The 27,896-nt window shown below is 41.5% G+C and overlaps 1 long non-coding RNA gene across 3 annotated transcripts; it reads left to right on the plus strand.

Moving 5' to 3' along the window:
* Positions 1-444: 444 nt before the first annotated feature.
* LOC122709592 lies at positions 445-27,862 on the plus strand. Of its 3 annotated transcripts, XR_006345582.1 has the most exons (4): positions 445-842; positions 7,906-8,029; positions 8,897-8,987; positions 27,822-27,862. It is a non-coding gene; the product is annotated as an uncharacterized LOC122709592 (long non-coding RNA). The 3 variants fall into 3 exon arrangements; XR_006345580.1 differs by lacking the exon at positions 7,906-8,029; XR_006345581.1 differs by lacking the exons at positions 7,906-8,029; positions 27,822-27,862 and adding an exon at positions 16,205-16,218.
* Positions 27,863-27,896: the final 34 nt, after the last annotated feature.

A 27,896-nucleotide genomic window follows, 5' to 3' on the forward strand; every position in this document is an offset into this window, starting at 1 on the left:
AAAAAAAAGAAAAAAAAAGTGGAGGAAACCAGCTTAAAGGTATCCCACCTGCTTAGTTCAGAGATATCTTTTATGCAGATTCACATTGCTCAGCGTCAATTCAGTCCATTGTCAAAGCGATAGACATTTCCCAACAATGTGTTCATTTATGACTTCAGGGTCCTGTGGGCTTGGCGGGTAGGGAGCCGTCTGGCATTTCCCCCAGCTCTATGAGAACCTTGTTATCAGTGTTCTCTGGGGGCAATGATCTCATTTCGCTCTTCAAGACTGGAGCTGGGATAAAATATAAACTAAGGACATCTGTGTACTGATGTGGGTTCTTGGACACTTTAATCAGCAGAAAGTGATAAAGAGGCCAGATGAGAAATGCAGGCAAAGCTTTACTCGGACTCAGACTTGTGCTGCAGCAGAAGAGAGTGAAAAGAAGTAACAGGTGTCCTTGCTTGCTCCCTGAGGGAGGGGGAGCTGGTCCTTTAAATGGGGTGAGGGGAGGGGCGGATCGTAAGTTGAATTAGAAGAGTGGCTTAGGTGGTGTGCCCACCTCCTCGGTGCTGCTGCAGGCAGGGCTCACGCACAGTATCCTGCTTTTGTTTCTGACACCTCCTGAAAGGCCATTGGGTTTATAGTCTTTTTGTGTCTTGTTTTTGATTTGCCCCAGCTGCAAGATGCAGTTATTTTCATAGTGTTATTTGTATTCCAGGAGACATTTGTCCAGGTGCAAACACTGCAGTAAATGTCCAAGGTCAATCAGTTGGCTGACTATTCAAAGCATTTTGGAGTTAGAATCCATCAGAAGAGGAGTTCAACCACTGACTCTGCTCTTCCTGGTTGCGTAGCCTTAGGTAAGTCACAGAGGCCTCATCAGCAAAGAGGAGCTAACAGTAAGAAATGAGAATTCCCTCGCCTGCTTCTGAGAAGCTTTTCTGGGCTGGTCACTGTTGTTTCCTCACCTTATTTATCTGCAGGTTGGGAGTCTGCTGAGGGTGGAAAAGATGCAAACAATGCACAGGCTGGCAGAGGCCCTCAGACGAAGTTCAGGGTTTTCAGGTGTTACCAAGCCTGAGCTCGAACTGCTCGTAGCAGGGCAGGCCAGGCCAGTAAATCAAGAGTTGAGTTGTTGGGGCAAAGAATATTGACTGTATTCAGAAAGCTGCAGGCTGAGAAGATGGTGGACTAGTTTCCCAAAGAACCATTTTGCCCAGGTTTGGATTCTAGTTTCTTTTATGGAACAAAGAAGGGGAGGCCAGGGTGTCAAGTGAAAAAGGAACTAAGTTGTTGCAAATATTTCCTGACTCTGGGCAGACTCTGGAAGCGTTGTGTTAATTTCTTCTTTCCTGAAGCCATTCACAGATGGGCCTGGTCAGGATGTTTCCTGTGAGTTTAAACAAAAATATTTTAGCTTAGTGCTCAGGCATGTGAGGCAGGATTCTCAGAGATGGGCTATTATGTATACTTTAAGATGGTGGTCCCGAACCTTTTTGGCATTAGGGACCAGTTTCGTGGAAGACTGTTTTTCCATGGACACTAGTGGTGGGGGGTGGGGAGAGATGCTTGGGGCAGGCTGTATGGTGAGTGTTGGTTCAGACCGAAATGTGAGCAATGAAGGGGGTGATTCAGGCAGTAACTTGAGCCAGAAATGGGGATCAGTGGGAGCAGCAGGCGCTTGGCTAATTCACCTGTCCCCCACCTCCTGCTATGCAGCCCGGTTCTTAACAGGGGTTGGGGACCCCTACTTCAAGGTATAGACAACATCCCTTTAGTGATTAACTTATAGAAAAAGCAATGAAATACAGAGGTAAAAGTAAAAGAAACAGATTCAATATGGAGTCCGATTTGCTCTTCCCTATTACACAGGGAGTCAGGAAGGTCAACTGTAGACCAAGCAAGGGCCAGCAGCTGACTCTGCTTCCTGAAGTAGGTGCAGAGTTAAGGCCTCATCAAGGAGGTCTTTGAACATGAGTAGGGTTCTTCTTTTCTTTCTCTTTTTTTTTTTTTGACAATTGCTATACAGCGTTGTGTTTCTGCTGTACCACAAAGTGAATCAGCTATATGTATACATATATCCCCTCTCTTCTGAACCTCCCTCCCCAACTCTACCCGCCAAGTAGGGTTTTTCTAAGCAGTATGTACTGTGTGCCATGGAAATTGGTGGGGTGTAGATAGGTGACAGGAGAAGGGGAGCCATAAATCTGGGGAATGTTTAGCCAGGTTATTGAGGGCCTTGAATGACACTCTAGGAGAGTCGCCCTTTATGGTGTAGGCAGAGGTGCTGGCAGGGATTTTGGCTGAAGGATGACTCAATCATGCTAACCCCCTTCTTTTTTAAAAAGTCTTTTTCTTTTGAAATAAGTGTAAACTTACAAAAATTATACAGTGAGTTCTCGAATATTCATCACCAGCTTCCCCAAATATTAACATCTTACAAACTACAGTAGAATTATCAAAGTCAGGAAGTTAACATTAACACAATACTATTAAATAAGCTGTTGGGGCAGTCAGAGCACAGGTTGGGAAAGAATTTCCAGACAGAGCGTTTCAGAAGGGAATGAGTTTATTAAGAACAAAGAGCTGAGATAATATGGGTACTGTGAGCACAGCAGGCTGACCTTCTGACACACCAAGGAGAACTGACAGTTTTCATGGGTTAATAGCTAATGTTTATAGCCTCAAAGAAAATTCCAGCTGGAAAGCTGGCATTAGGTGATTGGTTGGGGTGCTATAGAGTGTTTACTAGAGTGGGCATCTTTGCCTGATTGGGAGTCAAGAAGCTTGTTGGTGATGATCAGGGACTTTTGGCAATGGTTAGAAAGGGATTCAGCTTCGGAGGTGACCTTGGTTCTGGACTCCATTTCTGTGGCTTTGGTGCAAGGCCTTGTATCTGTGGCCTTGCGGGGTGGGATGCAACATAAGCTACAGACTTTATTCAGATGTTGCTGGTTGTCTCACTAATGTTCTTTTTCTGGCACAGGATGCAGTCCAGGATCCCACATTGACTCAGTTGTCATATCTCTTTAGGCTCCTTTAATCTAGAACAGCTCCTCTTTTTTTTTTTTTTTTTTTAATCTCTCATAACTTTGACAGTTTTTAAGAGTTTTGGCTAGTTATTTTTGTCTTTCATAACCTTGACACTTCTGAAGAATACTGGCTAATTATTCTGTAGAATGTCCCTCAACTTGTGTTTTTCATGAAGACTTTGAGGTCACGAGAGAATTTTTGGTGAGAATCTCATATGAGTGATGCTGTCTGTGTTGGGCTTCCTTGTGCCTCAGCTGATAAAGGATCTGCCTGCAATGCAGGAGACCCTGGTTCAATTCCTGGGTCAGGAATATCTGCTGGAGAAGGGATAGGCTATTCACTCCAGCATCCTTGGGCTTCCCTTGTGGCTCAACTGGTAAAGAATCTGTCTGCAATGCAGGAGACCTGGGTTGATCCCTGGGTTGGGAAGATCCCCTGGAGAAGGGAAGGCTACCACTCCAGTATTCTGGCCTGGGGAATCCTATGGAATATGTAGTCCATGGGGTCACAAAGAGTGGGACACAACTGAGTGACTTTCACTTTCTTTGTAGTAAGGCACATTGGAAGTCATGCAGGATATTGCTCTGTCTCATTGCTGGTGATGTTAACCTTGAAAGACGATGTGGAAAAGGTGAGGTCTGTCAGCCTTCTCCATTGCAGAATTGCTGCCTTCCCTTTTCTAGTACATGAATATCTTGTGGGGAGGTCACTATTATACCTGCTCTCAACCTGGTGGAGGGAGCCTTTCTCCCAGTGCCCCTGGGCTGAGGATTATCTTTTCAGGCTCAGATGGGCCTAAAACTGACCTGTCTCCTCAAATTTGGTTCTTCTGATGGCTCTCCCTTTCCATGATATAAGCCTCATAGACGGTTGGTGGGAATGTAAATTTGTACAGCTTTCGTGGAGGTGCATTTGCCAGTTTCCACAACAATTCTAAATGTGTATACTCTTTAACTTTACAATTTCACTTAGATAATGAAACACAAGTACACAGAAGGCATATGGTGTACTAAGGAGAAGTTAAAGTGAACAAATTTCCCTTTTCTGCATTTTAGATGATAGCCTTTCTGACACGTGGGCTTCCCTGATAGCTCACTTGGAAAGAATCTGCCTGCAATGCAGGAGACCCCAGTTTGATTTCTGGGTCAGGAAGAGCCCCTGGAGAAGGGATAGGCTACCCACTCGAGTATTCTTGGGCTTTCCTGTGACCCACCTGGTAAGGAATCTGCCTGCAATTTGGGAGACTTGGGTTCAATCCCTGGGTTGGGAAGATCTAGAGAAGGGAAAGGCTACCCATTCCAGTATTCTGGCCTGGAGAATTCCATGGACTATACAGTCCATGGGGGTGGCAAAGAGTTGGACACAACTAAGTGACTTTCACTCATTCTGACACGTGCAAGATGGTATCTCAGTATGGTTTGATTTGCATTTCTCTTGGACTTCCCTGGTGATCCAGTGGTTAAGACTCCACACTTCCATTGTAGGGTGCACAGTTTTGATCCTTGGTCACAGAAGTTAGGCATGGTACATGCATGCGCACTAAGGTGCTTCAGTCGTGTCCAACTGAAGTGTGTTCACTATTTGCAATCTTATGGACTGTAGCACACCAGGCTCCTCTGTCCATGGGATTCTCCAGGTAAGAATACTGAGTGGGTTGCTGTGCCCTCCTTCAGGGGATCTTCCTGATGCAGGGATCTAATCTATATCTCCTGTGGTTCCTGCATTGCAGGTGGATTCTTTACCACATGGTGTGGCATCCCCCCACCCCAAATCTGATTTGCATTTCCCTGATGATTAGTAATGTTAAACATCTTTTCATGTGTCTATTGACTGTCTGTATGTCTTCTTTGGAAAAATGTCTGTCTAGATATGCCCATTTTAAAATCAGTTTGTTTGTTTTGTTTGTTTTTTGTTTGTTTTTACTGTTGAGTTGTATGAGTTCTTTATATATTTTGGATATTAGCATCTTATCAGGGACTTTCTTGGTGGCGCAGTGGATAGGAATCTGCCTGCCAGTGCAGGAGACACATGTTCAATCCCTGGTCTGGGAAGATTCCACAAGTGGTGGAGCAACTAAGCCCATGAACCACAGTTGCCTAGCCTGTGCTCTAGAACCTGTGAGCCACAACTACTGAAGCCTGCATGCCTTAGAATCTGAGAGCCACAACTACTGTGGCCACATGCTGCAACTACTGAAGTCCATGTGTCTATAGCCTGTGCTCTGCAACAAGAGAAACCACCACAATGAGAAACCTGAGTACCACAACAAAGAATAGCCCCCACTTGCCAAACTAGAGAAAGTCTGCCTAAAGCAGTGAAGACCCAGTGCAGCCAAAAATAAATAAATAATAATTTTAAAAAAGGCGTATACACACACACAAGTAAAAAAATACATATATATCTGATATATCATTTGCAAATATCTACTCCCAGTTGGTATGGGCTTTGCTGGTGGCTCAGACAGTAAAGAATCAACTTTCAATTCAGGAGGCCTGGGTTCAATCCCTGGGTTGGGAAGATTCCCTGGAGGAGGTCATGGCAACCCACTCCAGTATTCTTGCCTGGAGAATCCCCATGGCCAGAGGAGCCTGGCGGGCTACGGTCCATGGGGTCACAAAGAGTTGGACACAACTGAGCGACTAAGCACTGCACAGTTGGTAGGTGGCCTTTTCGTTTTGTTGATAGTCTCCTTCACTGTGCAAAAGCTTTTTAGTTTGATACAGTCCCATTTTTTCATTTTTATTTATTTTGCCTGAGACATATCGAAAAAGGATATTACCAATACGGATGTCGAAGAGCTTATTGCCTGTTTTCTTCTAGAAGTTTTATAGTTTCAGGTCTTACATTTAATTCTTTAATCCATTTTGAATTCATTTTTGTGCATGGTTTGAGAGAGTAGTCCAGTTTGATTCTTCTGCATGTAGCTGTTAGGTTTTCCTAACATCATGTTAATAAGGCTTTCTTCCCCCACTGTATATTCTTGCCTCCTTCAGCATAGATTGGATTCATTTCTAGGCTCTATTTAGTTCCCTTGATCTGTGTGTGTGTTTTTGTTCCAGTACCACACTGTTTTGATTACTATAGCTTTGTAGTATAATTTGAAATCATGGAGCATATTACCTTCAGCTTTGTTCTTCTTTCTCAAGGTTATTTTGGCTATTCAGGGCCTTTTGTGTTTCCATACAAATTTTAGATTTGTTCTAGTTCTGTGAAAAATGTTCTTGGCATTTTGATAAGGATTGCATTGAATTTGTAGCCACTATGGAAAACAGTATAGAGATTCCTCAAAATATTAAAAATATGATTACCATATGATCCAGTAATTCCACTCCTGGGTAGTTATCCAAAGAAAACAAAAACATATGTATCCCTGCATTCATTACAGCATTACTTACAATGGCCAGGATATGAAAGCAACCTAATTCTAAGTGAAAGTTGCTCAGTTATGTCCGACTCTTTGTGACCCCATGGACTATACAGTCCATGGAATTCTCCAGGCCAGAATACTGGAGTGGGTAGCTGTTCCCTTCTCCAGGGGATCATCCCAACCCAGTGATCAAACCAAGGTCTCCCGCATTGCAGGCGGATTCTTTACCAGCTGAGCCATGAGGGGAGCCCAGAAAGCAAGCTAAGTGTCCACTAATAGATGATGATGTGTGTATGTGTGTATATATATATGCACACAAAATGGAATATTAGTCATAAAAAGAATGAAATCTTGTCATTTGTGACAACATGGTCTACCTGGATGGTATTATGCTTAGTGAAAGAAGTTAGAGAAAGACAAATACTGTATAATTTCATGTATATGTGGAATCTAAAAACAAATGAACAAACATAGCAAAATAGAAGCAGAATTATAGATACCGAGAGCAAAAAGATGGTTACCAGAGGGGATGGAGGTTGGAAGAGGAAAAAAATAGGTGAGAGAGATTAAGTACAAACTTCTAGTTGGAAAATAAATGAGTGACAGATATGAAATGTAGAGAGTAGGGAATTAGAGTCAATTATGTCATATCTTTGCATGGTGACAGATGACAACTAGTCTTATCATGCTGATCATTTTGAAATGTATAGACACATCAAATCACTCAGTTGAGTAACAGGAGCTAAGACAGTGTTGTAGATCAATGATACTTTGAAAAATCCAATCACACAAACTCATAAAAAAAGAGATCAGATGTGTGGGTGGTCAGAGGGGGAACTGGATGAAGGCCGTCAAAATGCACAAACTCTCAATTATAAGATAAATAAGTACTAAGGTTGTAATGTACATAATGATAAATATAGTTAACACATTAACACTGCTGTATGTTATATATTGTATGAAAGTTGTTCAAAGAGTAAATTCTATGAGTTCTCATTAAGGAAGAATTTTTCTCTATTAATTTTGCATCTGTGAGATGATGGATGTTCACTAAAATTGCAATAATCATTTCATGATGTATATATGTCAAATCATTATGCTGTGCACCTTAGATTTACACAGTGCTGTATGTCAATAAAACTGTAAGTAAATGAATTAAATGAGTGGATCCTATCTATGTATGCCAGCATGGAATTACCTGCAAGATTTACTGTTGAATAAAGAAAACAATTTGCAGAAAAATGTGCACAATACAATCTCATCACGAACCAAAGTACATCTGTGAATCTGTATGCATGTATATTATACACTATTTTATACATGTCTCTCTCTATATAACTGATATCTGCACAGTTGGCTGCTAAAGGTGCAATCACTGTTATACACAGAAATTAGGAAGAGAATGAGGGTACTAATTAACTGGGAACTTTGTGTTAGACATTTCTCATTGTTGAATGATTTGATGTGTCACAGCAAGCATACAAAGGATATCTTTGTAACGGCAGTAACAACTCCTGTTGCAGCCCCACTCCTCCTTGTCCAGGAAAGGAAACTGAGGCCCAGAGAAAGGGCCTTGCCCAAGTCCAGCTGGGAGGTTAGCATCCAGATGAGAAGTAGATGAGAAAGCAAGGCTGGGAGGGACCAGAGGTGAGTATACGACACCCAGTTGGGGAGACCATGTAGAAAATGTACTGTTAAGGGAGAAAAGGGGCTTGGGCCCTGCCTCCCCAAACTCCGAGAGCTCCGTGGTCTTTGAGAAAGGAGAGGGCAGAGTTCTGGGCCCTAGCATAGGACACAGATCCTGAGTGTGAAGGACCTGGCAGAGATGGCCATGATGCTGTCTGAGGAAATGATGCTGAGGACAATCTTAACTGCAGCTGAGGCTGAAGAGGCACAGGGAGTGTGTGCCAGAGAGCAGGCTGGAACAGCCCAGGACCCACTAATTCCACCGTCATTGCCCTCATTTTATGAATGGGACTGAGAACAGATAAGAAACCTACCCAAGGTCACAGTGGACTCCAAAGCCTGTTCCTCACTGTGGATTATGCCTCTGGATATGAAAAGTGCATTTTACTAAGAGTTGATCCCCAAACTAGCGTGTGACACTTACCTACACTTACCTAGGCCTTGAACATCCTTTGAAAGAAATCACGCTTAAATTAATTTTTGCAACTAAAATTTGAACATCACTGAACTTGACCAAGAAGGAACAAAAACAGAACAGAAACGAAACAAGAGGAAGGAAGAGAAAAAAGAAGGTATATGCAAGTGTTGACATTTTATCTCTGGAATAATTCTGCTTTAACTCTGTTCCCTAGGACCAACGAATAGATGAGTGGATAATTCTAAACTGTTCCACCCAGTCTGCAAATTTTATTCCTTTGTAAATCTGAAATATATTGAAATTTTTGTGTGTTGTGCTGAAGCTTAAATGGGGGACTGAAGTTTCATGTTTCTGACTGAGGTATAAATTTAGTTTGAAAACAGATGTTCCAATGATTGCTTTCTGCTCAGGGTGACTACTTGAGCCTGCATTTTCAGTTTGCCCTGATAAAGAAGAGAGGATCCTGGAGAGAATTCTGCTGGGCTGATGGCCTGGACAAAGGTTAGTAGATGGGAATATGTACTTTTGGGTCAATGTTAGTGAAGAAATTTGCCTGATGGGGCAGAAATACAGATTCAGGATCAATAAGAGGTAAATTCCGTTGTGTGGGGCAAGGTTAGATTCGAATTTTTAAAAGAGGCAGAGAATTTAAATAATTGCTACTCTTGTGGATCTCTAATTTGTTGTGGTTCATCAGAAAAAATGTGTATATGTTGGATCTGAAAACCGAGGGACATATGTGAGCTACCATGGTCATAGGAATTAACTCGCCAATTAAGGAATATTGCTTGTCACCCGTTTCTACAAGACTCAAGTCACTAAATGCCACTTCAGTTATTGACATATAGCACGTATATACATACACTGACATATAATTCTTTCTCTGGAAAGAATTCAGGGTGAAGCTCAAGAATGAGGCACTCTGTGCTCTGGGAAAACTGGCAGAACAGGCCTTCAGATAGTTAGATATTTTCAGGAGAAATTTTTATGAACCCAAATTCTTGTATCAGCCCATGCTTAGAAAAGCACTAAAATCATTAGCTGAGATATCTGATCCTTGTGACTGATAGCAACCTTCTGCAGAGATGTGTGCCTGATTGCACATACTCCTCCAAAATCACATACCTCTTCAGAGCAGTTCTTCAAAGCAGTCTGAGGGGCTGTCTCCTGGGCTATAGTTCTAACTAAGACACTGAATAATCTCAACTCACAGCTCTTATGTTGTATATGTATTAGTTAAGCTGAAAAACAAAACAAAACAAAACAACGTTGAGAACTGGCCTGGAAGTTAGGACTCAAGGCAGCTACTTCCCAGCTCTGCTGCTCTTTGCTGGTGTGTGCTTGGGTAGTTAGCTCACCCTCTCTAGGTGTTAGGGTCCTCTTCTGCAAAATGAAGTGGTGGGTAAAAGGAACTCCAGTGATGGCAGCTCCTTCCTGCTCACATCGCAAGACTTAGGAAAGCAACCTTGTTGGCAAGCTGGCTGTCTGCATTCCATGCTCAGTTGTTCACTTTGAAGGAAGATGTAGTTGGAGGTAGTCACATCACCTTGTACCCAGAGCCCAGGCCAGAGGAAGGCATGCTCATCCTGGCTGCATCAGGGGCTGAACGCAGAACTGGGTGATGGTTAAGAGCTGGGGGAGTCAGAGAAACATGGTTTGTAGTCTCAATTTTGCCTCTTTCTAGATGAGAGATCTCTGGTAACTTGCTGTCTCTGACCTGAGTGTCAAATGAGGATGTTAATAGCAACTGTGTCCTCTTGGGAGTTGTTGAGAGAATCAGATGAGATGTATATAAATGCCTAGAAATAGTGCTGGGCACATATTATATATTCAATCATTAACTATTATTTGATTTTTAAAATAATTTTTTGAAACTTATTTATGTATATTTGGCCATGTCAGGTCTTAGCTGTGGCACACAGACTCTCTAGTTGTGATATGCAGTTTCAGCAGTGGCAGCCCTCGGGCTCTCTGGTTGTGTTGCTTGCACTCCAGAATACATGGGCTCAGTAGTTGTCGCATGTGGGCTTAGTTGCTCTGCCGCATGTGGGATCATAGTTCCCTAACCAGGGATCTAACCTATGTCCCCTGCATTGCAAGGCAGATTCTTAACCATTGGACCATCAAGGAAGTCCCCATTTCTGTTGTTTTTACTACTCAAAATCAAATCTTAACTTCTTAACTAATATAGAAATTCTTGGCATGGCATACTGGACAAGTGGCTATCGTCATTCTTCTTGAATACTTCCAGTGACAGGAAACTCACTATTCCCAGTTAATTGTTTCACTAACCAATAGTGCTTCTGGAATTTCATGGAATTTTAAAGCTGAAAGCTTAATGTAAATCTCAAGTTCAACTGCCTCATGAAGAAACCCAAGTTCAAGAGGTAAAAGGTTTGCTCAAGGCTGCGTGGCTAGGTAGGTGGCAGCGGCTCCTTTCTTCCAGTCTTATTTACTACATCCATTTTCCTTAGTGCCTTTGAACTCTTTGGTACTGTATCCACCCGTGCCCCCCAACTCTCCCTAGAGAACAGTTCCTGGAGGCCCCAGGCTGTCTGTTGAGTCTTTTTGGATCCCAGATAATGATTAACTAACTCATCCCTGGACCCAGGGAAGAAAATTTCTATTTTAGAATTTCTAAATGAAGAAGGCTGAGTTCTCCTTGCTACATTTTAGGAGGCAATCACCTCCCTCCACCCAAGAGTCACAGGGATGATTCAGCTTCTCCCCATTCCTAGACACAGCCCTTTGCACTGCCCAGCCCTCACTAGTTCCCCTGGCCTCTTAACCGCCATCCTGATGCTGTTTTAAAAATGCCTGGTTTCACAGGCCCTGAAGGCCAATGTCCATTTCCCTACCTGCTCCACTTAGTCTGCCAGCGTCTTCACACCAGAAGTGGTACTCCTGGGGATAGTTACAGTTGACAAGGACTTGGATCTATTTTCGCCACAGTGATTATAGAAAAATAGCACGTGTACCCGCTCAGGCGAGGGGTCGGGCCACCCCCAGAAGCCCTCAGTGCCACTGACTTGACCTTGGATGTTGCTCCCTAGCCACATCAACCCTCCCACTCAGCTCACTGGCTCTGTGCTCCTGAGCTGGCCTTCCCCCTCCACCTCTTAATTAGCTCCTTACGACAAGAAATCAGAAAGCATCATTGCAGTGTTTACAAGGCCCAAGCTTCAGTGGTTTCAGAGGAGGCCTCTCTAACCAGTTCCTGGTTAGACTCATGTTCAGATGGAAAACATATTTTCCTTTTAGATGCCAATTCAAAGGGACATTTTGAAGCAGCAGAGAGTGATATGGCAATTCTAACACATCTGGTGGTTAGCCAGCAAGACCAGATTTCATGTAAAACTTGCCTCTGAGGCAGGGGTGACGTCCCCCTTTTCTCCCTGGAGCACTTGTACGTCTGAAGACAGCAGAGATTGATCCCCTGAAAAGTTCTTTGAGGCTCTAATCCTTTTTATTTATTTTTGGCTGTGCTGGGTCTTCATTGCTGCATGTGGACTTTTTCTCTAGTTGTGGAGAGCGAGGGCTCTTCTCTAGTTGTGGTGCATAGCCTTCTCACTGCAGTTGCAGGGGCTTCTCTTGTTGTGGAGAACGGGCTCTCGGGCACATGGGCTCAGTAGTTGCGGCTCTTGGGCTCCAGAGTGCAGGCTCAGTAGTTGTGGCACACGGCCTTAGTTGCCCCATGGCATGTAGGATCTTGCTGGATCAGGGATCGAACCTGTGTCTCCTGTATTGCAAGGCAGATTCTTAAACACTGGACTACGAGGGAAGCCAGAGACTCTAATCCTGTTAATAGTTTTGTATATGAAACAAAACTATTAAAAGGATTTAATGGTAGACTAGCTTCCGTGGTAGCTCAGAGGGTAAGGAATCTGCCTCAATGCAGGAGACCTGGGTTCGATCCCTGGGTCGGGAAGATCCCCTGGAGAAGGCAAGGGCAACCCACTCCAGTATTTTTGCCTGGAAAATCCAATGGACAGAGGAGCCTGGTGAGCTACAGTCCACAGGGTCGCAAAGAGTTGGACACAGCTGAGCAACTAGCATACATACATGTGGTAGATTGTTTCCCTCAATGTTTTTCATTTGGGCTGTGATCTAACCTGTAATATAGCTTTATCTGTAGTAGCTCTGCCAGGGAGAAGGCAATGGCAGCCCACTCCAGTACTCTTGCCTGGAAAATCCCATGGATGGAGGAGCCTGGTGGGCTGCAGTCCATGGGGTCGCTAAGAGTCGGACACGACTGAGCGTTTTCACTTTCACTTTTCACTTTCTTGCATTGGAGAAGGAAATGGCAACCCACTCCAGTGTTCTTGCCTGGAGAATCCCAGGGACGGGGGAGCCCGGTGGGCTGCCATCTATGGGGTCGCACAGAGTCGGATATGACTGAAGTGACTTAGCAGCAGTAGCAGCAGCTCTGCCAGAAGTGGGTTGCAAAGAGATTTTGTATTTGCTTGTGCCAGAGATCCCAGGGATATATCACTCAATCAGGGTCTTTTGCAGTTTTCTGAATTGTGACTTCCTGAACCGTGGTTAGGATTTTAGCAGGAGAGATCTCTTCCCCTGTTTGAGCCTAGGCTAACTGAGACATGTTTTGTTATTGAGTGAGTATTTTACAAATTTCCATTTGCATTATTCTTTCATGATAATTCAAACTCATACTTTCAGATTATTTAGTTCAATCCTACCACCCCACCTTGGGGCCCAGCAGAGGATCAGCTCAGATGTTTAGTTTTGTTCTCTCACTTAAGCTTACTTTGTTTTTTGCCTCTGGAAGTCAGTTACTTCCTTGAAAGCTCATCCATGCATTTAAAAGATTGTTGTTACAGTTTGTCTGGATATTTAGTGGAAGGATTGTAGAATTATCTATTCTGTTAAATGCCAAGAACCAATATCCTTATATTATGCCAAGAACCCCTAATATCCTTATAAATACTCTTTTCTGTTTTAAAAGACAATATGGATTGCTTGCTTGAGGTAGAAATCAAGTAATTTCTACACAAGGATTTAGATGATGGAGTCCATTTTAAATATGTATTTCACAGAGCAATGTATTTGACCATGAATACACTATCGTTGCATCTGTAATTTACCAATTACAAACTAATTGATTTGTAACCAATAGGCTACAAACACACATGTAACAAACATAGGTTTTGGAGTCACAGGGATCTTGATTTGATTCCTGGTTCTACCACTCATTAGCTCTGATTGTTAATAAGCTACTTAATTTCATTAGGCCTGTTTTATAACTGGAAATATGGGATGGCAGGACAAACCTCTTAGGGGTTAAAGTGAGGATTAAGTCAAAGAATGCAAACAAGGCTCTAAGCATAATGCCTGGCCACCCAGTGACTGTTCAATGAATGTTTTTCTTTTTGTTATTAACATAGAAGTCATTCTGTGGGATTCCTGCAAATTCAAAGGATATAATGGGATTACACAAGGAATGCCTGTCTCTGGACTACAGTGTCTGTGTGTATGTGTGTGTATGTGTTTAATACATACACTATTGTAAGTTTTACTGATATTAATCATGTATATTTACAGAATACATTTACAGATAGTATAAAATACACAGTTGTCTTTCCTATAAATCTGATATAGTTGATTTTCCTCCCATGATGCTCTTGAATCCATAGTCAAATCATGGGTGCATTTCAACCATGATTTGGCATATGAAATTGCATCTCAGTCTGCTTTTTTCCCAATAAATGGATTGTCTTACATATAAGATCTACTGATAAATTCACTCTTGTACAAACTATGTTCATTGAACTACATCCTCTTTCACCTTGAGCTCTAGTCATTCAGACTTTGAAGTTTAATCTGCATTATTAATATTTTCTCCTTGGCTTTCTTAACTCTAGATAAGCAACAAAACAATAAATCAACCAATATAGCATTCACCTATTTCCTTGGTGTACATCTTCCCGTTGTGGATGATTTTAAGCTACCAACATGACATTACCAACCACCAAGCAGAGAAGAGACAGCACACTATTACATGGTATTTCCTCTGTATAGATATGATGAAATGAAATCCATATTTTATGGCAAGACAAGAAACACAAACATGAAAATTTTCGTTACCTGTTGGGGTCTCCCCCCTCCTCCTTAGTTTGTGTTGTATGATGCATTAACCAGAACTCCTGAGGAGACAGCATTCTTCCTGTTTTAAAAACTTTTTTCCTTCTTTATTTTTTAAATTATGAAAGTATGATAACACATTTACAGGAGACTTTGAAAATAAAAACAAGTTACGTATAGTTCTACTACTTATTACAGTTATTTTTTAGTAGATAAATTAAGATTCTTAGTTGGAGTTTCAATATCAAACTTCCATAAATTAACAGAATGAATAGACAGAAAAGTAGAAGGATGTAGTAGACCTGAAAAGCATTTTGAACCAATTCAACATAATTAAGATTTATATAATTTTCACACAATAGGAGGATACAAATTCTATTCAAGTTCCCATAGGCTATAAACCAGGAGACACTGCAACATATCCAGGAACATAAAACAAGGTGCAAAAATTTCATAGTCTAAAGGTATTGAAATCATACAGAGGCTGTTCTCTTGTCACTGTGGAATTATGTTAAAAATCAATATCAAAAGATATTTGAAAATAGCCCACATATTTTCAAGTGTAGTGTCATAGTTACCAAGAGAGATCTTTGACTTAGCCACTAAAAGCCTCAATAAAGTTAAAAGACTGCAGAGACACAAAGGGTGATTACAGAGAAGAAAGCATTTAAATGAGAAATTAATATTAAAGATACTTTAAAAGCCCCATGTATTGGAAATTAAGTGTCCACTTTAAATTATGGTGCATCTAAGAAGTCATGACAAGGAAAATTAGAAAATATTTGTAACAGATTAAAAATGAAAAGACAATTTACCAGAACTTGTTGCATGCAGCTGAAGCTGCTCAATGCAACTAAATACAATGTGGAATCTCGAATAAAGTATGAAAACCAACAATGGACACTAGCATAAAATTTCATGAAATTTGAACAAAATCTGTGCTTTAGTTAATATCTACAGTGTGTTTTGCAACAGGCATTACAGGATGCCAGGACAATACTAAATGTATTTCAAAATGGAAATTTCGTAATATATTTATTTTCAGTTTCCTAGGAAATGTTCTGTAATATTTAGAACATAAGCCCAGCCAATTCTTAAACTGTACAGATGTTAAAGCTTCATAAATGCTATAAATACCCCTTTTCAGTGTACATGTGCAACGTATTATTGCTGTACCTTTAACCAATGGCAAGAACATCCCCTAGGTCTGCAGATGTTTACAGTATTTGTACATTGCTATGGATACAATATCAAAGGCAGGCGCCAGTAACATGAACAGGATGTAGGGGTTTAGGGCCTGTAACAACAGTGATGGAAAATATTCTCACTCTTAATGCATCTTTCTTGGATAATATTTGTAAAATATTTGGGAGGTGAGCCATGCTGTTGAGAGCATTACTTTGGCGGCTCATCCAACACTGCTGACAGGAAGCTTGGTGAAATATCAAGGATCAGAGACCTAGGTCTGCCACCAGATTGATCGTGTGACATTGGTGGTTACCTTCCTTTGTAGGCACTTGATTTCTCCCAATGTAAAATGAGGGCGTGTGTGTTGGGGTGGGGGTTGTCTTTCTGAAGATTTCTACAATCCCCTACAACATTCTGATTGTGTTGTTCAGTCACTAAGTTGTGTCTGACTCTTTGCAACCCCATGGACTGCAGTATGCTAGGCTCCTCTGTACCTAACATTCCAGGTTCCTATGCAGTATTGTTCTTTATAGCATTTGACTTTACTTTAACCAGCACCAGACACATTCACAACTGAGCATCATTTCCGCTTTGGCCCAGCTGCTTCATTGTTTCCGGAGCTATTTGTAATTGCTCTCTGCTCTTCCCCAGTAGTATATTGGATACCTTCCGACCTGGCAGGGGTGGGGTGGAGGAGTATCTTATCTTCCAGTGTCATATCTTTTTGCTTTTTCATACAGTTCATGGGGTTCTTCTGGCAAGAATTGTGGAATGGGTTGCTATTTCCTCCTCCAGTGGACCACATTTTGTCAGAACTCTTTACTCTGACTTGTCCGTCTTGGGTGGCCCTGCTCAGCATGGCTCATGGCTTCACTGAGTTACACAAGCCCCTTCACCACAACAAGCCTGTGATTCATGAAGAAATTCTGATTAGGAGTGGGTCACAAACATTATTTGATCTCATTCCCTGTGTAGTTAAACGCTTCTAGTGAAGCTAAACAAAGTTAAGACTCCTTCCAAGATGAGCTATCCTAGCTGGCCAGCCTGGACTTCCTTTTTCTATCATTTCCTGTCTTGCTCACAAATCTTGCAGGTTCTGGTTAGCTTCCATACTGTCTCAGGGATGATTTTTTTCCTCTTTCAAGAGAGCAACAGGAATGTGGGCAACTAAGCAATCTTGTGGCAAATAGTCAAGAATTAAATGAAAATTAGATTAAGTTACCAAACTTGTAGTTCTGGGAGTTCTTCTCAAGATGCCAGAGTTTAGTAGCAGTTGACATATAGCAGCATTCAGTTCAGTTCAGTCCTTCAGTCGTGTCCGACTCCTTGCAACCCCATGAATCGCAGCACTCCAGGCCTCCCTGTCCATCACCAACTCCCGGAGTCTACCCAAACCCATGTCCATCGAGTCGGTGATGCCATCCAGCCATCTCATCCGCTGTCATCCCCTTCTCCTCCTGCCCCCAATCCCTCCCAGCATCATGGTCTTTTCCAACGAGTCAACTCTTTGCATGAGGTGACCAAAGTACTGGAGTTTCAGCTTCAGCATCAGTCCTTCCAATGAACACCCAGGACTGATCTCCTTTAGGATGGACTGGTTGGATCTCCTTGCAGTCCAAGGGACTCTCAAGAGTCTTCTCCAACACAATTACTGGGTATTTAAGTCCTGTGTGTGTGTGTGTATACATATGTATAACTTTTCAGTAAATCAGAAATACTTGCTCACAAAACAACAATGTACATTTTTTAAGAACAGGCACAGCAAACAAGTTGGAAATGTTGCCTGCATGTGGGGGCAGTAGGGGTGTTGGGGATAAAAGGAAATAAAACAAGAAAGGAGTAGACACTGGGATTCAAAGACATGAAATTTATCCAAGGTATCACTAATATAGCTAGTAAGTACTAGGTGACAGTTTGAAGAGAGCTGTCACTCAAAGGCCAAGGGAGTGACATTACACCCTGCTGACTTTTGCTCTTAAGTGGAAATATGCATAACAATTACAGATAGATTGAAATGTGACTTGCTATCTATCAACGACCTAAATCAAATCCCTTATGATTATACAGTGGAAGTGACAAATAGATTCAAGGGATTAGATCGAATAGACAGAGTGCCTGAAGAACCATGGACAGAGGTTCATAACATTATACAAGAGGCAGTGATCAAAGCCATCCCCAAGAAACAGAAATATAAAAAGGCAAAATCGTTGTCTGAGGAAGTCTTACATATCACTGAGAAAAGAGGAGAAGCAAAAGGCAAAGGAGAAAAGGAAAGATATACCCATCTGAATGCAGAGTTCCAAAGAATAGCAAGGAGAGATAAGAAGGCCTTCTTAAGTGAACAGTGCAAAGAAGTGGAGGAAGACAATAGAATGGGCAAGACTAGAGATCTCTTCAAGAAAAGGAGACACCAAGGGAACATTTCATGCAAAGATGGGCACAATAAAGGAATGGTATGGACCTAACAGAAGCAGAAGATATTGAGCAGAGGTGACAAGAATACACAGAAGAACTATACAAAAAAGATCTTAATGACTCGGATAACCATGATGGTGTGACCAGTCACCTAGAGCCAGACATTCTGGAGCGTGAAGTCAAGTGCTCCCTAGGAAGCATCACTACAGATAAAGCTAGTAGAAGTGATGGAAATCCGGCTGAGTAATTTCAATTCCTAAAAGATGATGCTGTTAAAGTGCTGCACTCAATATGCCATCAAATTTGGAAAACTCAGCAGTGGCCACAGGACTGGAAAAGGTCAACTTTCATTCCAATCTCAAAGAAGGGCAATGCCAAAGAATGTTCAAACTACTACACAATTGCACTCATTTCACATGCTAGCAAGGTCATGCTCAAGATCCTCTAAGCTAGGCTTCAACAGTATGTGAACCAAGAACTTTCAGATATGCAAGCTGGATCTAGAAAAGGCAGAGGAACCAGAGGTCAAATTGCCAACATCCATTGGATCATAGAAAAAGCAGGAGAATTTCAGAAAAACATCTACCTTTGCTTCACTGACTATGCCAAAGCCTTTGACTGTGTGGATCACAACAAACTATGGAAAATTCTTAAAGAGATGGGAATACCAGACCACCTTACCTGCCTCCTGAGAAGCCTGTATGCAGGAAAAGAAGCAACAGTTAGAACCAGACATGGAACAGCAGACTGGCTCCAAATTGGGAAAGTACATCAAGGCTGTATATTGTCACCCTGCTTATTTAACTCCTATGTAGAGTACATCATGTGAAATGCCAGGCTGGATAAAGCACAACCTGGAATCAAGATTGCCAGGAGAAATACCAGTAGACTCATATGCAGATGACACCACCCTTATGGCAGAAGGCGAAGAGGAACTAAAAAGCCTCTTTATGAAAGTGAAAGAGGAAAGTGAAACAGCTGGCTTAAAACTCAACATTCAGAAAACAAATATTTTCTGGTCCCATCACTTCATGGCAAATAAATGGGGAAATAATGGAAACAGTGAAAGATTTTATTTTCTTAGGTTCCAAAATCACTGCAGATGGCGATTGTAGCCATGACATTAAAAGATGCTTGCTCCTTAGAAGAAAAGCTATGATAAATCTAGACAGCGTATCAAAAAGCAGAGACCTTACGTTACTGACAAGGTCTGTATAGTCAAAGCTGTGGGTTTTCGTATGGATAAACCATAGTAGTCTATGGCTATCCATAGTAGTCATTTATGGATGTGAGTGTTCAACCATAAAGAAGGCTGATCACCAAAGAATTGATGTTTCTGAATTGTGGTGTTTGAGAAGACTCTTGAGAGTCCCTTGGACTGCAAGGAGATCAAAGCAGTCAATCCTAAAGGAAATCAACCCTGAATATTCATTGGAATGACTGATGCTGAAGCTCCAATACTTTAGCCACCTGATGCAAAGAGCCAACTCACTGGAAAAGACCCTGATGCTGGGAAAGATTGAAGGCAGGAGGAGAAGGGGATGACAGAGGACAGGATGTTTGGATGGCATCACTGACTCGATGGACAGGAGTTTGAGCAAACCCTGGGATATGGTGAAGGACAGAGAAGCCTGGAGTGCTGCAGTTCATGGGGTCCCAAAGAGTTGGACATGAGTGAGCGACTGAACAACAACAATAATTTATCAGTTCTCTCAGAGGGTTGCTATGTTGTTACCTTTCCCTTGGAAAGTAGAATACCTGCAGGATTCCCTCTTAGGAAGCTTTCTCTTTGTCTCTTTTCTCTTTATCAGATTTATCTTTTTGGGTGATTTCATTTCCTAGTAGTAGGAAAGTTAGAAAGTGAAAGTGAAGTCGCTCAGTCATGTCCGACTCTGTGATACCGTGGACTGTAGCCCACCAGGCTCCTCCATCCATGGGATTCTCCAGGCAAGAATATTGGAGTGGATTGCCATTTCCATCTCCAGGGGATCTTCCTGACCCAGTGATCGAACCCAGGTCTCCTGCATTGCAGGCAGATGCTTTAACCTCTGAGCCACCAGGGAAGCGGAAAGTTAAGGTTAATGCAACTTGGGTTTTCTGAGGTTGTATCAGTATGAGTAATTCTAGTTCACTGAGATTTAGGTGACTCTAGAGGGTTACAAAGTGGAAAGTTTTTCAAAATTTAAGATTTAAGGGACTAAATCTGATAGACAGAAAGCCCGATGAACTATGGACGGAGGTTCATGACATTGTACAGGAGACAGGGATCAAGACCATCCCCATGGAAAAGAAATGCAAAAAGGCAAAATGGTTGTCTGAGGAGGCTTTACAAATAGCTGTGAAAAGAAGAGAAGCAAAAAGCAAAGGAGAAAAGGAAAGCTATTCCCATTTGAATGGAGAGTTCCAAAGAATAGCCAGGAGAGATAAGAAAGCCTTCCTCAGTGATCAATGCAAAGAAATAGAGGAAAACAATAGAATGGGAAAGACTAGAGATCTCTTCAAGAAAATGAGAGATACCAAGGGAACATTTCACGCAAAGATGGGTTCAACAAAGGACAGAAATGGTATGGACCTAACAGAGCAGAAGATATTAAGAAGAGGTGGCAAGAATACACAGAAGAACTGTACTAAAAAGATCTTCATGACCCAGATAATCACAATGGTGTGATCACTCACCTAGAGCCAGACATCCTGGAATGTGAAGTCAAGTGGGCCTTAGGAAGCATCACTACGAACAAAGCTAGTGGAGGTGATGGAATTCCAGTTGAGCTATTTCAAATCCTGAAAGATGATGCTGTGAAAGTGCTGCACTCAATATGCCAGCAAATTTGGAAAACCTCAGCAGTTGGCCAAAGGACTGGAAAAGGTCAGTTTTCATTCCAATCCCTAAGAAAGGCAATCCCAAAGAATGCTCAAACTACCGCACAATTGCACTCATCTCACATGCTAGTAAAATAATGCTCAAAATTCTCCAAGCCAGGCTTCAGCAATATGTGAACTGTGAACTTCCATATGTTCAAGCCAGTTTTAGAAAAGGCAAAGGAACCAGAGATCAAATTGCCAACATCCGCTGGATCATCGAAAAAGCAAGAGAGTTCCAGAAAAACATCTATTTCTGCTTTATTGACTACTCCAAAGCCTTCGACTGTCTGGATCACAATAAACTGTGGGAAATTCTGAAAGAGATGGGAATACTAGACCACCTGACCTGCCTCTTGAGAAACCTGTATGCAAGTCAGGAAGCAACAGTTAGAACTGGACATGGAACAACAGACTGGTTCCAATTAGGAAAAGGAGTACGTCAAGGCTGTATATAGTCACCCTGCTTATTTAACTTATATGCAGAGTACATCATGAGAAACACTGGGCTGGATGAAGCACAAGCTGGAATTAAGATTGCCAGGAGAAATATCAATAACCTCAGATATACAGATGATACCACCCTTATGGCAGAAAGTGAAGAGGAACTAAAAAGCCTCTTGATAAAAGTGAAAGAGGAGAGTGAAAAAGTTGGCTTAAAGTTCAACATTCAGAAAACTAAGATCATGGCATCTGGTCCCATCACCTCATGGGAAATAGATGGGGAGACAGTGGAAACAGTGTCAGACTTTATTTTTTGGGGCTCCAAAATCACTGCAGATGGTGACTGCAGCCATGAAATTAAAAGACGCTTACTCCTTGGAAGGAAAGTTACTCCTAGGAATGACCAACCTAGATAGCATATTAAAAAGCAGAGACATTACTTTGCCAACAAAGGTCCGTCTAGTCAAGGCTATGGTTTTTCCAGTGGTCATGTATGGATGTGAGAATTGGACTGTGAAGAAAGCTGAGTGCCGAAAAATTGATGCTTTTGAACTGTGTTGTTGGAGCAGACTCTTGAGAGTCCCTTGGACTGCAAGGAGATCCAACCAGTCCATCCTAAAGGAGATCAGTCCTGGGTGTTCATTGGAAGGACTGATGCTGAAGCTGAAACTCCAGTACTTTGACCACCTCATGCAGAGTTGACTCATTGGAAAAGACCCTGATGCTGGGAGGGATTGGGGGCAGGAGGAGAAGGGGATGACAGCGGATGAGATGGCTGGATGGCATCACCGACTCGATGGACATGGGTTTGGGTAGACTCCGGGAGTTGGTGATGGACAGGGAGGCCTGGCGTCCTGCGATTCATGGGGTTGCAAAGAATCGGACAAGACTGAGCAACTGAACTGAACTGAAAGGAGGCAAAGCTATGATGCTAGGTAGGTTAGTTTTATTAAATGAATTTTTAATTTACTATTCAGTGTATAAATGGGTTTGGGCTTCCCAGGTGGCATTAGTGGTAAAGAATCCGCCTGCCAGTGCTGGAGACATAAAGAGACACAGGTCTGATCCCTGGGTCAGGAAGATCCTCTGAAGGAGGGCATGGCAACCCACTCTGGTATTCTTGTTTGGAGAATCTCATGGACAGAGGAGCCTGGTCCATAAGGGTCAGAAAGAATTGGACAGGATTGAAGCAACTTAGCACACATATACAGTGGGTTTATTTGGACATAACTAAAAAGCTCTGTATTTCAACTTATTTTATGCCTGGTTAACTTATCCTAGTGCTGCTCCCCTCAGCCCCTGCCCCCGCCTCCATACACACATACACCTACCCATTGTGGAAACTGACTATAGTGTATATAATTTAAATTTGGGCTTATCTCCTTTTATTTATTTATTTATTTTGATGTTTCTCCCTCTCCTTCCCCTATATCTCTTGCAGCATTGTCTCACTTATTTCCTTTTTATTAAGGTCTTTTCCCCCAGGTGTTTTCAATGTGGGTCTTTGTAGGGCAAACATTCTGAGCTCTTGAAAGTGGAGAACTTCTTTTTCCCCCATCACTGTCTCTCATTTGAATGATAATTTGACCAAAGAAAAATTCTACATTCAAAGTAGCTTTGCCCAGTACTTTTAAACTATTATTCACTGTCTTCTAGCACCCAGTGTGGCTGTTTGATATCTGTTCATTGTCGTTCCTCTGGAGGTGATTTGTTCTTTCCCTCTGGAAACTTAGGAATTTTCTCTTTGTCTTGATTATTGTCAATTTTTATTGTTATGCCTAGAGATTAGTATGCTTTATTTCTTTTGGCCCTTTATAAGTCCTTTCTTTTTAAAATTTTTAAAAAAATTTTTCATTTATTTATTTTTGGCTGTGCTGGATCTTTGTTGCTGCACAGGCTTTTCTCTGTGGCAATCAGGGGCAACTCTAGATGTGGTGCCCGACTTCTCACTGAAGTGGCTTCTCTTGCTATGGTCCCCAGGCTCTAGAGCACAGGCTAAATAGGTATGGCACATGGGCTTTGTCACTCCACAGCATGTGATCTTCTTGGATCAGGGATCAAACCTGTGTCTCATGCACTGGCAGATGGGATTCTGAGCCACCAGGGAAGCCCTTATAAGACCTTCCAAATACAGTTGTTTGTTGGAAATTTTTCTCCACTTTTTTTTTCAAATATTTTTTCTACTCGATTTTTATGTTTCTATCTGGAACTTATGCCCCTAGGTGTTAGCATTTCTTTATCATCCACATTTCCAAGCTTCTTTTGTATTTTATGTTTTATATTTTCCCACTGTGAGACACTCATAGACCTCTGTCTACAAATTTGTTCTTCAACTATATCCATTTTATTTCATGGGTTCTATTTTCATTTAATAGATTCTTTATTTCAACTATTTTATTTTTCATGCCTAATATTTTTACTTAGTTATTTTTTATGATTTCTTGTTCATATACCATATTGCTAACATCTTCTCTTTTTAACTCCTCATCTACTCAAGGAGAATTTTTACATTTCAGGTCCTTCTGTTTCAACACTTCTGTTTCAGATGACAGATGTGGCTTAGAATATATTTGTGATTCTCAACTTTCCAGTGCTTTAATTTGTAATCTTGTATCCCTTGGGACATCAACCAGCAGGTCTGATAATGCATTGGGGGAGGGCTAAAGCCAAGCCCTAGTCTACACTGAAATCAGTGATTTAAGGATGAAAATCCAGGAACCATAGAACCCTTAAAGAATCCCTGTTTGATACCATTCCATTGGTCACTCTTTTGCCTGAGGTTTTTCACTTTTGAGCCTTTGGGAAGAATTACCAGTGTAGTCCACAATCCTGGTGCTTTGGTTGGCAGTTAGGGGTGATTGCCCGAGGGCTGTCAGTCTGTTGTCCTGAACTCTCTCTCATCATCCAGTGGGCTTTTGTGTTGCTAATATCAACAGAAGTTGTCATGGGCCCTGTTGTTGCCCACTTCTGTGCAGAAGGGTCAGGCCCATAGCTATGTTCAACTTGATGGAGAGATGAGAGCAGATTAAAAGTTGTCCGCCAACCTACTCCCTACTGCTCAATTCATCCACCCCCAATACCAATTCTAGTTTTCTGTCTGAGGAATGGGGCAGGAGTGGGGAGGACTTTCCCTACATTTTCTCTTTGGTTTTAGGAATTCATGCTTCTCTCATACATTTACTGTTTCTTCATGGTTGATCTTGGGAGAAGGATTCAGTGGCCTGAGCTAGTTGGCTGTCTGGGCAGGGATCTCCCCTCCCTGTCCTAAGTTGTTACCTCAGATAGTTGTGGATGTTGGGTATTTTGTATCAGTGTCGAGAACAAAATTAATATTTGAAAAGTATTGAGTGGTTTTTTTTTTTTTTTTTAACTCTTGTCAGTTTGGTTTACTTCTCTTCCTCAGTTCTTGTGGTAAAAAAGATTTGGAATGATGGGCTAATTACAGCTCAAGCAGGCAGGATTTCTCGAAACAACAGACTGGTTACAGCTCGGTTAAATAGACAGTGGATAGTTCACCCCCAAGATGTAGGAGTGGGCTGGCTGCAAAGGAGTGGCCATGATCCCTCTTGGCTTTTACTGTTATACTCTCTCTCTCTTCTTCTTGGTTCTGCCCTGTCCAAAAATAGGGCTTGTATCTGCCACCAGTCAGGAAAGGGAATGCAAATACATGTATGCTCAAGGCCAACGACAGTTGCAAGTTACATAACAACAGGCTCTATTGCTCATGTCGTTTCCATAGTTTAGTCTGTTACAGTCAGACGTGTGTATGTACAGAATATTTATGAACCCTTAATGGGCTCCTAGCTGACTATGGTTACTTGAGGACACGGCTGTGCATCAAGGGCACATGTGCTGGAGTTGGAGAAGCCCCTGTGGTTAGTTTGTATCTACTGTGTGCCTAGGGCACATGTGCAGGAGTTGATAAAATTCTCTGTTGTTGTTTTTGTAGCATATCTCTGAGCTCTCCTGGGCATGTCTGGGATGGGGTTTCGAGATAAGCTTGCATCCTTTTAGGCTAGGCCAGCCCTCATTGCTCATGTCTAACTTCCTACCTAATACTTTCAAAAGACCTCAATCCCAAACTTTTATTCTCAAAGAGGGGGGAGTATGCAGATATGCCAATTAACTAATTTCATCAGCTTTTTAAAAATTGTAGTTGATTTATGATGTAAATTAGTTTCAAGTGTACAAAATTTTATACTCCATTTAATGTTAGTATAAAATACTCTGTATTTCTTGTGCTGTACAGTATGTCCTTGTAGCTTATCTTCACCTTCTTAATCCCCCATCCCATCTTGCCCCTCCCCTTTTCCCTCTCCCCACTGGTGACCACTAGTGGTTTGTTCTGTCTTTCAGTCTGTTTGTGTTTTGTTACATTCATAGCATTTTTAGCTCTGCAGCAGTGTTCTTTGATCATTGTCAGGATTCCAAGTGTTGTTTATACTGAGTGCTGGGCTCCCAGTGAAGGTGTTTAGCTATGTTAATTATTGACACAAACATGTTATCATGTATAGAAATCAACCCTAAATATCAAGAAATCAGGGTCAAACCATGTGGGTTCTTATTCTAAAATTTCTCTAAAACTCTTACTACTCAAAGTGGTCTACAGATCACCAGGGAGCTTGCTAGACATGTGGAATCTTGGGCCCGCTCCATACTCACTAGATCAGAGCCTGCATTTTCACAAGATCTCATGGAATCCATCTGCACAGTCAAATTTGAGAAATGTAGCATAATTCATCAGCCATGACCAATTTTCCAGCAAAAACTATACTCTTGTTTAATGTTACAGTTTACAACGTTGCTTTACATAGATAATTTCATTTAAATTTATTATTTTATTTTCATCCCAGCCACAATATAAAATTATTCATATTCAATGTTGAAACAAGTCCAGGAAGGTGACAAACTTGCCTAAAATCATATATCTAGAGCCAGGTGAACCCCAACTTCAGTCTCAGTGGATGGTAGAATACTTTTTGATTATTAATAGTGTGCTGAATGTAGCATTAGTATGTATGGTGATTTTAGGTATAAAAATATAATGAACACACTAACCAGGAGTGGCATTTCAGTTATTCTTGTTTGAGAAGTTTTTTTAAGTGAATTCAGATGTAGCGTAGACATGACTAAAGTTTCGAGCATGGTCCCTCCATGCTCCAGGTTCAGGGAGCACTTTCCTACTTTATATTATAGATGTCATTCCTCTTTCATTTATAGCAATGTCAAAACTTTGATTTTAGTGACAATTTATATTGAGTAATTTTTATTTACTACAAACATTTAGTGCACTGTGTTGGTACAAGGAAAAAGTAAAAATTCTTTGTGAATATTTCTCTGAATAGTATTAGCATGCAAAAGTATTTTCCCTAATCCAGCCTTATGTCTTACTATAAACAGAAATGAGGTGACCAGTATAACTCAAATATAACTCAAACCTATTCAGAAAGCTTAAGAGCCATCTTAAAATGTTTGTTGATAGAATTACAAATGCAGTATTTTGGATAAGATTTTTAAGTGTCCACTGTGTAAATCTTCATAAATAAAAAGAAATGTGAAATAATAAGTACACACTCTTATTGTCTAACCCTGACAGAAAAAGGAACTATAATTTCCAATTCAATGTGGATAAGGAGCCTTGCAGAGAGAAGGGTCTCATAGGTTCATATATTACTTGACTGCACTAGATTTTTTTGTTTGTTTGTAAAGAAGGAAAGGAAAAATATTTATATATTTTTTATAAGCCAAATTGCTCAACTAAGAGCTTTAATTAACAAGGTTCCAGCAAGGGCCCTGGCTAATTCTAATGATGTGATTGCATTCTGTACTCTAACCTCAAAGGCAAGTTCTCCAGTGTCTCTTTGGTGCTTTCATGTCCTCCGTGTAAATACATACAGGCCCCCAGATGGTAAGTTGTTTTGCTAAAGAACCTCTTTACACATCTGGAATATAACCTCAAGATTTGTTTTAAAACCATGGCTTATAAAATATGTTTGGACTTGGACTGCATGGAGTCATAAACACGTTGAATGTAGGGAACGGTGTTAGTTTATAAATGTGGCCTGTTTTTAAGTTGTGAGGTTGTTGCAACAAAAACAGAAATGAGTGAAGAGCCTTTGGCACATACCAGCCAAACAAGCCTACAAGAGTTAAACAATCTTCATTATTCTTTAGCTGTTACTACTAACAAACACTTGTAACTGGACTTGTCCTTCAGAGCTCATTACTCCCTCTGACTCCATACAGGTTACACTCTGCACCTAGCATACTTTTCCCCCTACACTCGTGTGTGTGTGTGTGTGCGTGTGCGCGTGCACGCGCGTGCGTTAGTCGCTCAGTCGTGTCCAACTCTTTGCGACCCCACGGACTGTAGCCCCTCCAGGCTTCTCTGTCCGTGGAATTCTC

The sequence above is a fragment of the Cervus elaphus genome, chromosome 15 (assembly GCF_910594005.1).
Source record: "Cervus elaphus chromosome 15, mCerEla1.1, whole genome shotgun sequence".
NCBI lineage: Eukaryota > Metazoa > Chordata > Mammalia > Artiodactyla > Cervidae > Cervus > Cervus elaphus.